Below are 11,234 nucleotides of genomic sequence, written 5' to 3' on the forward strand. Positions count from 1 at the left end.
CCAAAAGATAATTACTTGACACATTGGAAAGAATTAACAAAAAAACAGAGCAAACTAGAATGCTATTTGGCCCTAAACAGAGAGTACACAGTGGCAGAATACCTGACCACTGTGACTGACCTAAACTTAAGGAAAGCTTTGACTATGTACAGACTCAGTGAGCATAGCCTTGCTATTGAGAAAGGCCGCCATAGGCAGACATGGTACTCAAGAGAAGACAGGCTGTGTGCTCACTGCCCACAAAATGAGGTGGAAACTGAGCTGCAGTTCCTAACCTCCTGCCCAATGTATGACCATATTAGAGAGACATCAGATCCCTCAGATCCACAAAGAATTCAAAAACAAATCCAATTTTGATAAACTCCCATATATACTGGGTGAAATTCCACAGTGTGCCATCACAGCAGCAAGATTTTTGACCTGTTGCACAAGAAAAGGAAAGGGCAACCAGTGAAGAACAAACACCATTGTAAATACAACCCATATTTATGCTTATTTATTTTCACTTGTGTACCCTTAACCATTTGTACATCATTGCAACACTGTATATATACGTAATATGACATTTGTAATGTCTTTATGGTTTTGAAACTTCTGTATGTGTAATGTTTACTGTTAATTTTTATTGTTTATTTCACTTTTGTATATTATCTACCTCACTTACTTTGGCAATGTTAACACGTTTCCCATGCCAATAAAGCCCCTTGAATTGAATTGAGAGAGAGAGAGAGAGAGAGATGGGGGAAGAGAGAAAGAGTTAGTGAGAGAGTTAGTGTGTGTGTGTGAGAGAGAGAGGTGGGGGGGGAGAGAGAAAGAGTTAGTGAGAGAGAGAGAGAGGTGGGGGGGGAGAGAAAGAGTTAGTGAGAGAGGTGGGGAGGAAGAGAAAGAGTTATTGAGAGAGAGAGAGAGAGAGAGAGGTAGGGGGGGAAGAGAGAAAGAGTTAGTGAGAGAGGTGGGGGGGGAGAGAAAGAGTTAGTGAGAGAGGTGGGGAGGAAGAGAAAGAGTTAGTGAGAGAGAGAGGTAGGGGGGGAAGAGAGAAAGAGTTAGTGAGAGAGGTGGGGGGGGAGAAAGAGTTAGTGAGAGAGGTGGGGAGGAAGAGAAAGAGTTAGTGAGAGAGAGAGAGAGAGAGAGAGAGAGAGAGGTGGGGGGGAGAGAGAAAGTGTTAGTGAGAGAGGTGGGGAGGAAGAGAAAGAGTTAGTGTGAGAGAGAGAGAGAGAGAGAGAGAGAGAGAGAGAGGTGGGGGGGGGAGAGAGAGAGAGAGAGAGAGAGAGAGAGAGAGAGAGAGAGAGAGAGAGAGAGAGAGAGAGAGAGAGAGAGGTGGGGGGGGAGAGAGAAAGTGTTAGTGAGAGAGGTGGGGAGGAAGAGAAAGAGTTAGTGAGAGAGAGAGAGAGGTGGGGGGGGAGAGAGAGAGAGAGAGAGAGAGAGAGAGAGAGAGAGAGAGAGGAGAGAGGTGGGGGGGGAGAGAGAGAGAGAGAGAGAGAGAGAGAGAGAGAGAGAGAGGTGGGGGGGGAGAGAGAAAGTGTAGTGAGAGAGAGAGAGAGAGAGAGAGAGAGAGAGAGAGGTGGGGGGGAGAGAGAAAGTGTTAGTGAGAGAGGTGGGGAGGAAGAGAAAGAGTTAGTGAGAGAGAGAGAGAGAGAGAGAGAGAGAGGTGGGAGGGGGGAAGAGAGAAAGAGTTAGTGAGAGAGAGAGGTGGGGGAAGAGAGGAAGATCTCCTTACATTTACATTTCTACATGTTTTATGTATCAGGCTGAGATAAGGGAAAATAAACTAAAATAATAGTATAATATAGCAGTAGTTTCCATCACTATTTCAGACAGCAACTCAGTTAATGACTTGTATTCTCCACAGCTCAGCTAAACAGTAGGTCCGGCTTTTGTATTTGGGATTCCCAATCAGATAATAAAGTATAGAATGTGATGCGTCAGCTGCGCTATTGGATTGGGACAAAGACAGAAGAAAATAACATAATTCCCTCCTAAAAAAAAATATAACATAAGACACGACAGCTTTGTGTATTTAGGATTGGAACATATTCGTCATCAGATTCAGTGCTTGGACAGAGGGGTTGATTGTTCACACTCAACGTTGCACGAAAAGGGAACAACATTCATCTTGAATGGAAACTCGTGGAGAGCGTTCTGGAAGAGGTTGAACCGTGTCGTAGAGGGTAAATAACAAGCATGTGAGAACCAGGAGTGGGTGTATGATGACAACTGCCTGAACTTTACATAGTGACATCAGACGATGCTGTTTTTACTAGTGCCTACCCTAAATACAGTGTCTTGCAAAAGTATTCAGACAACTGTGTCTTTGATGTGTCTGGGTGGTTTGATACATAATCCACAGCATATTAACCATGCTTAAAGAGATATTCAATGTCTGATTTGTTATTGTTACCCATCTACCAATCACTGCCCTTTATGAGGCTTTCAAACAAAGCTCCCTGGTCTTTTGTAGTAAAATTCAATACTTGACTGAGGGACCTGACAGATGTTGTATGTATGGGGGACAGAGGAACGTTTAGTCATTCAAAAATCATTTCAACCCCTATTATTTCACACAGTGAGTCCATGTAACTTATTATGTGATTTGTTAAGCACACTTGACTCCAGAAATAATGTAGGCTTGCCTAAACAAAGGGGCTGAATACTTACAGAACGGTTATATTTGAGTTATGAATGTTTTATTTATAAAAAAGATATATAGAAGGAGAGGGACAGTGGGAGCATGTAGCGGACTAGTGTGTGTGGATACAAGCGTAGATTGTACTCAACATGGTCTACTTGTTCTTAGCCTCTACTTGAGATTTCATTTTGGTAATAATATGCTTGACAATAATATGCTTATTTAAGTTATCACATTGTTCATGTTTTATATTCTTTGATGTATTATGTTGAGCAACAACACAACATCCACAAATGCACGTCAACAATGATTTTTAGAGAAAGAGAGAGCGAGAGAAGCAGCTCCTCAGCCTCCATGTTCTTGAAGTACTGGTGCAGACAAAGAGAAACAGTTAGATAAAGAGGAGAGAAAGAACGAGTGAATAAGAGGAAGAGAGAGAGCTCTTCAACCTACATCAATTGTTCAGTGAACAACAGGGCTCGGGTGAGTCACAGATGACCCTAACATCCTATGGTCCTTCAAGTCAACCTCTAGCACACTCCTCTCTCTATGTTAACACAAACTATTTACATATTTGATCCACTTCTCCAGTTGTTGTATTTATTATTATCCAAGGTCGATGGAGCGGTCAAGTACGCATGTTTTCTTTTCAAAGCACAGTGAAAAGCCTTGAATCCCCAAATCAATGCAAGAGTCCTTGTCATCCTCCAAACTTTGTCTGACTGAAAATGTTGTGAGTGAATTTGCACACTACTTTTGGAGTTAGAATGAGTTATGAAAAGAATCTTTAGAAACAAGTTGAAGTACTGTCTTAATAGAAATATACTGAACAAAAACAAACAACAATTTCACTGAGTTCCAGTTCATATAACGAAATCAACTGAAATAAATGCATTAGGTCCTAATCTATGGATTTCACAGGACTGGGAATACAGATATGCATCTACTGGTCACAGATACCTTAAAGAAAAGGTAGGGGTGTGGATCAGAAAACCAGTCAGTATCTGGTGTGACCATTTGCCTCATGCAGCACGACACATCTCCTTCACATAGAGTTGATCAGCCTGTTGATTGTGGCCTATGGAATGTTGTCCCACTCTTCAATGGCTGTGCGAAGTTGATCGATATTGGCTAGGATCTGGAACACGCTGTCGTAGACGTTGATCCAGAGCCACCCAAACATGCTCAATGGGTGACATATGTCTGGTGAGTATACAGGCCATGGAGGAACTGGGACATTTTCAGCTTCCAGGAATGGTGTACAGATCCTTGCGACATGGGGGTGTGCGTTATCATGCTGAAACATGAGGTGATGGATGAATGGCACGACAATGGGGATCTCATCACGGTATCTCTGTGCATTTTGTGCAATTGTGTTCGTTGTCCGTAGCTTAGGCCTGCCCATACCATAACCCTACCGCCACCATGGGGCACTCTGTTCACAAGTTGACATTTGTGAGGCCGGTTGGAAGTACTGTTAAATTCTCTAAAACAACATTGGTGGTGGCTTATGGTAGAGAAATAATCATTCAATTATCTGGCAACAGTTCTGGTGGACATTCCTGGAGTCTCAAAACCTGAGACATCGGTGGCATTGTTTGTGCCAAAACTGCACATTTTAGAGTGGCCTTATATTGGTGCACCTGTGTAATGCTCACTAACAGGGATGTAAACAAATTTGTGCACAACATTTGATAGAAATAAACTTTTTGTGCATATGGAACATTTCTGGGATCTTATTTCAGCTCATGAAACATGGGACCAACACTTTACATGTTGCGTTTATATTTTTGTTCAGTGTAGAATGACTAAAATGATTATACGTCTTGCTGAATTCACCATGGTTACCCACGAGTCCCAACCCTGTAATGTTGATGTACTGTAGTAGTAACGTAAGACGTTACACAGAGTCAAGAGTTAGAATCCACCCATCTTTTTGTTGCCATTTGACATGCCTCTAACTTTCTCACTCATTATTATTCACAACTCAGTCAGGATTGTCCGTCATCATGGTAGCATCCACATTCACGTAGAAGTGTTTAGGAACACTCTATTCTTTTTCTCAATAACAGTGATTCCAAAATGCCACAATACAATGAGTTTTGAATCATCTCTTTGGGCATCCAATATCTTTTAGTTTGCCATTGGGGTTCCAAAACATACAGTAGTTGTGATAAAATAAACGGGAGAAGTAGGAAACAGGGGGACATCATTTACAATAAAAAAATGTAGCAAAAACAGAAGGAACAAGCTGCAATCCGCTCTGTGGAATCCCATGGCTGTGCTGATTCTGGTTATGATCCATTAAACAACACGGTTATAGTGATGCTTAACGCTCCCTCTCCCACAAAGAGACTATTTCCATAGAGAAACATTGTGTCATAACAATAACTCAATTCTTTTTCCTTTTGTCATGCTAATGTGTTTACTTGGCGTGGGTGTTGTTTGTTGTTCATCCAAGACAACAAACCCCTGGTTCATGAATTATTCACTGTGTAAACAAATAATAGAATCATCAGTGACAAAGTCTCGGGGCCCCTTCAGATAACACACACACACACACACACAGGTGTCTCTGGGCCCCTTCAGATAACACACACACACAGGTGTCTCTGGGCCCCTTCAGATAACACACACACACACACACACACACAGGTGTCTCTGGGCCCCATCAGATAACATACACACACAGGTGTCTCCGGGCCCCATCAGATAACACACAGGTGTCTCTGGGCCCCTTCAGATAACACACACACACACAGGTGTCTCTGGGCCCCTTCAGATAACACACACACACACACAGGTGTCTCTGGGCCCCTTCAGATAACACACACACACACACACACACACACACACAGGTGTCTCTGGGCCCCTTCAGATAACACACACACAGGTGTCTCTGGGCCCCTTCAGATAACACACAGGTGTCTCTGGGCCCCTTCAGATGACACACAGGTGTCTCTGGGCCCCTTCAGATGACACACAGGTGTCTCTGGGCCCCTTCAGATGACACACAGGTGTCTCTGGGCCCCTTCAGATGACACACAGGTGTCTCTGGGCCCCTTCAGATGACACACACACACACAGGTGTTTCTGGGCCCCTTCAGATACACACACACACAGGTGTCTCTGGGCCCCTTCAGATACACACACACACAGGTGTCTCTGGGCCCCTTCAGATAACACACAGGTGTCTCTGGGCCCCTTCAGATAACAACCTGTCACTTTCCATTGGACAGCAGACAACCGAAGATCTATCTTATTTTAATACTGCTCAATTATGGTCAATGGAGCTCATGGGGATGCTCATATTGTAAATGAGAACTTGTTCTCAACTTGCCTACCTGGTTAAATAAAGGTAAAATAAAAAAATAAAATAAAATATATGCAAAGAAATAATATATTTGTATATGTCTCATACATATTCATTTACAACTGATAATTTACATTTAATTGACTGTAATAAATGAAACGCTGTCTCTATTACTTCCTTCCGGGTGGTGTTCCAAAATGAGAGACAACCTCCTTCCTTACAGACAGCTCTTTCACTTCACCTCCGTACTGCAACCTATTTAGATCTAAAAGGGTGTATGTGCTTCCTGTCGAGCTCTAATATGGATAGAACCCAGTACCTCTATAGGGGTAGATCAGACACACCATTCTAATGGAGACTATACTCTCTTCGCAAAATCTTAGGTCTATAAAGTCAGCGATTTTAAGTCAACAATAATCACAGCGTTTCTGTAAACTAAAATAACTTATTTTGTCCTGTGTACACTACCTGAGGACAGAAGAACAGCATGAAGGGCTAGATGCACTAAATTATTTATCCGTTAAACTATTTATCTGTTATTTCAGGTAGCCTGGCTACTTTGTGTGTGTGTCAGGTCTACTCCTGCGTTCCAGTCTACTAACCATCAGTCCTGGAAACCCTCATTTGTCATCACCCACCAGGCAATATGGTTTATGTTTCCATGTTAATCGCTTCCCTTGTTTTGTATCGTTCCATGTTTGTCATTAAACTCACTAACTGCACTTGCTTCCTGACTCCCTGAGTATACGTTACAGTGTGCATGGAGACTTTCCACACTAACGTCTATCCTGAAACCAAATAACATTTAATTGACTGTAATAAATGAAACGCTGTCTCTATTACTTCCTTCCGGGTGGTGTTCCAAAATGAGAGACAACCTCCTTCCTTACAGACAGCTCTTTCACTTCACCTCCGTACTGCAACCTATTTAGATCTGAAAGGGTGTATGTGCTTCCTGTCGAGCTCTAATATGGACAGAGCCTCTATAGGGGTAGATCAGACACACCATTCTAATGGAGACTATACTGTAAGAGATACAGTACATAAATTGACTAAGAACTGGGGAACCATCCAGAATATATTTCTCCTGTGGCTGGGATTCCAACTAACTGAGAATCTGTGCACTGCCATTTACTCTTAAAGGGGATATCCATGTGCACAATCACCATGCGCAGGTTGTTGATCTGTGTTTAACATTTCAGGTAAATGCAGACTGTGTTGAAGTAACAATGTTTATTACGGCATCAGGGGCAGGCAAACGACAGGTTAAGGCAGGCACGGGTCGATAATCTCGAGTGATGGGGCAAAGGTACAGGACGGCAGGCAGGGTCAGGGGCAGGCAGAGTGGTCAGGCAGGCGGGCTCAGAGTCAGGACAGGCAAGGGTCAAAACCAGGAAACCGAGAAAAAGAAAGACTGGGAAAAGCAGGAGCTGAGATCAAAAACGCTGGTTGACTTGACAAACAAGACAAACTGGCAACAGACAGACAGAAAACACAGGTATAAATACCCAGAGGATAAGTGGGGAAGATGGGCGACACCTGGAGGGGGGTGGAGACCAAGGACAGGTGAAACAGATCAGGGTGTGACAGTGTTGGCTTGAATCTTGGCCAGTGTCTCCTATTTGACCCAGGTGTGTTTTTGATCCAGCGTCCCTCCACCACCACCCTGTAGATGCCCTTTAACTCCAACTCCAGTCACAGATGTTGTGAGAAGTCTTAGGGTCGCCGGAGGAAAAAACGGCCTTCAAAACGAGGCGCACCAAACAGTTGTGTGTCAGAGCGTACTCATCTGCCAACACTGCTGCCTGGGCCAATGTCGCCACTTTCTGTTCATTTAAATGAACTCCAATTCTATCAGGGAGGTTACTTTTAAAATCCTCCAACAGCATTAACTCCCGAATATCAGCAAAGGTGTTCGCTTCCAAATTCCAGCTGTCTAATGAGCTCTTTATCTTTTTGCTCCATTTCCAAACGGGCCAGCCTCACCTTTAGCCTAGTGGTCCCGTCTGAACGACCCGAAGCAGAAGAGAAAAGGTCAAATTGGGGCAAAGGGGGTACGAGCAACCCCTTCCTCCATGCCATCCTCCAACTTGGCATCGGAAGGTCAACCAGTCTCCTCTCCTGAAGCCTCCGTCACCTTTCAACAAGAACATGTATTTTCTCACTAAACCCTCCCTGACTAGCACCAAAGGCTCAGCCTTTAGGGATTTCATAATGAGAGAGTCCACAATGGTTAGCTATGGCACAAAGGTTTACTTTACACAACCCCAACAACAGAGGGCACTTCAATAAAACTGGAGACGGCTGAGGCAGCCATTTTGTACACAGCAGCCTACTGAACACACGTAACCTAAACTCACAACCTTACCACCACACCTCCATCACCAATCACAGAGAGCTCAGAGCAGCAGCCTACTGAACACACGTAACCTAAACTCACAACCTTACCACCACACCTCCATCACCAATCACAGAGAGCTCAGAGCAGCAGCCTACTGAACACACGTAACCTAAACTCACAACCTTACCACCACACCTCCATCACCAATCACAGAGAGCTCAGAGCAGCAGCCTACTGAACACACGTAACCTAAACTCACAACCTTACCACCACACCTCCATCACCAATCACAGAGAGCTCAGAGCAGCAGGGTCCAGTGGATTTAATGTTCCCGGATGAGCCCCCATTATGTTAGGCACCCCTCTTGGAGGAGGGAACGCAACACCCTGCTACAGGGTGAAAAAGTATGTGATCTTAGGTGTGGGGAAGGACAACAGAGGAAGAGATTATACAGATTAAATACTACAGGTTATGTATACCCGTAGGCCTCTTGCCTAAACACTCCCAAGGTGCGTTCCCCTTCCCCCCCCTGGGAACAAATGAAACAGAATAATTACCAATACTTTAAGCTAAAAATTTCATCAACCAAAAACACTAAGTCCTATTGGCAGACACATACCTCTGAAGGAGAGGCCTCAAAATCATATCAGCAAAACTTTCACTAACCAACACAGGACATAAAATAAGCTCTCTTCTGACAAAGGAACACTGGGTTCTATCAAGCTGGAGAAGGAGTTGGTAATTGCAGAGACAACTGTATCCCCTGACGAGAGGGAAGAGTCATTACTTCAATCAGCGATGGGGCTGACCAATCAGCTGCTTTAGGATTCCAGGAAGCCATTTCCTCAAATACACACACAAACCCACAACACAGAAACTGGGGAACCTAACAATCATGTTTTTGAACAACATATGCTTCTAAACTATGTGATCATGATGCCGGAGCATCCTTGTTTGTTTGTGCTTGTGTATCTATTGGTCTCATTAAGATTTCAGTATTACCACATAGACTGGCATTGATCAGTAAGAGGGGCAGACGTGGCTAAAGGGAATATTCCTCCATTCAGCGAACATAAAGACAGCAAATAAAGCTGTACCGGGGCCATTGATTTGTGTTTAAGATCTTCTCCCCTCCTCGTCTCCTCCGTCTCTATAGTGGAAGCAGCAGCAGCAGTGCGTCTGAAAAGTTGCCAAACACGACCCTGGTTGATCACTCCTTTTCTCCTTTCCCAGTGTTCACAGACAGAGAGATTACACGCTACATCGCTCCTCTCGCCCCCTAATCCCCTGGATACACACTTTTCTTCTGGCTCGTCAGAACCGCTCAGAGCCAGGTGACATGCCCTTCTACTGACTGGTTCCGTATGGATCCATCTCCGCTCCCTCTGTGTGTGAATCTTGCTGAAGTAAAGAGTGCTGCTTTTAAAGGGATACTTCAGGGTTTTGGCAAAAAGGCCCTGTATCTACTTCCCCAGTCAGATGAACTCGTGGATACATATATGTCTGTGTCCATTATGAAGAGAATTACAGGTCGTTTCAGGAGCAAATGCTAACTAGTGTTACCCCACAGACTTCTGCTAGCATGCTGTGTCTGCTAGCATAACATCGTGTGCGTTTCCTGAGCAGGGTGTGTGATCTTGGAGGTTTTGACACCTACCTCCCACTGTGTGAGCGTAAGGTGCAAAGAACTAACCAATTTACCCTCAAATGATGCAATGAGGGAACATTTTCAGTTTCAGGTGTGTGTGTGTGATAGTACAGCCATACACTACAGACCAGCGGTCCGTCAATGTGTAAGATTGAGTACATGTGAGTACACATTGTGAAAACCAAAACGTCTGACCAAGCAACAGACAAAAGGAAAAACAGAATGGAACATTGGATGGAATATTGTAGATATGATCATGAAACAGAATCTTTCAACAACAAAAAAACATTGAATCTATTCCTAGATATGAAGAATAGAACTCAGGTCCCAGACTGACACCAGAGGGAACTACAGCCTCGGGTGCTATTGCCATTTGATCAAGCAATAATTGAATGGGGCAACAGGTAGCCTAGTGGTTAGAGCGTTGGACTAGTAACTGAAAGGTTGCAAGATCGAAACCCCGAACTGACAAGGTAAAAAAAAATCTGTCGTTCTGCCCCTGAACAAGGCAGGTAACTCACTGTTCCTAGGCTGTCATTGAAAATAAGAATTTGTTCTTAACTGACTTAGTTAGCCTAGTTAAATAAATAAGAAAAATGACCCATTAGGTAAAAGCAGGCTCTGTCCACTGTCCATCTAGTTGATAATCCCCATTCATTTTGCCATGTGCCATTCTGTGTCTGCAATGTCTATTTCTTTATCCCAAAATACTTGCGAAGTGCAACGCCACACAAATTGCTCTTCATTGTAGAATAAAAAGTGTGAGCTTTTGAGCAATATGACACGTGTTGATGCACAACGACTTCTGTCACATCCCTTAATCTTGGTTCACAGCGTTCGCTGCTACACGAGGGGACATGTTCATATTTCCACATGACTGACAATGAAACTCAGACACAAACACGATTCCCTTACAATGGATCAGATTATGCAGGGGGACCGAACAAAGGTGGTGTTATTGATTCAATCGTTTTTTTTAAATACTTCGCATCTTTGGAAGAAAGATGCATCTTCTCTCATTGCCATCGTCTCTGTTTCGTCTCTATATTGAGACATGAGTACTGCTTCACGCTCCTGCGAGAAGCTTCCCATGAAGCTAATTACTGACAGTGTTAGGGTCCAAAGTGGCACCCTATTCCCTAAGTAGTGCCCATGGGCCCTGGTCAAAAGTAGTGCACTATTTAGTGAATAGGGTGCTAGTTGTGACGCAGCAGTGTGACAGTGTAGTGCCAGTTTCAGGTCCTCTCCGGGAACCTCCGTTTTCCTCACAAACACAACAAGAGAGAAAGGAAATTAACACAGATAC

The sequence above is a fragment of the Oncorhynchus kisutch genome, linkage group LG14 (assembly GCF_002021735.2).
Source record: "Oncorhynchus kisutch isolate 150728-3 linkage group LG14, Okis_V2, whole genome shotgun sequence".
NCBI classification, from domain to species: domain Eukaryota; kingdom Metazoa; phylum Chordata; class Actinopteri; order Salmoniformes; family Salmonidae; genus Oncorhynchus; species Oncorhynchus kisutch.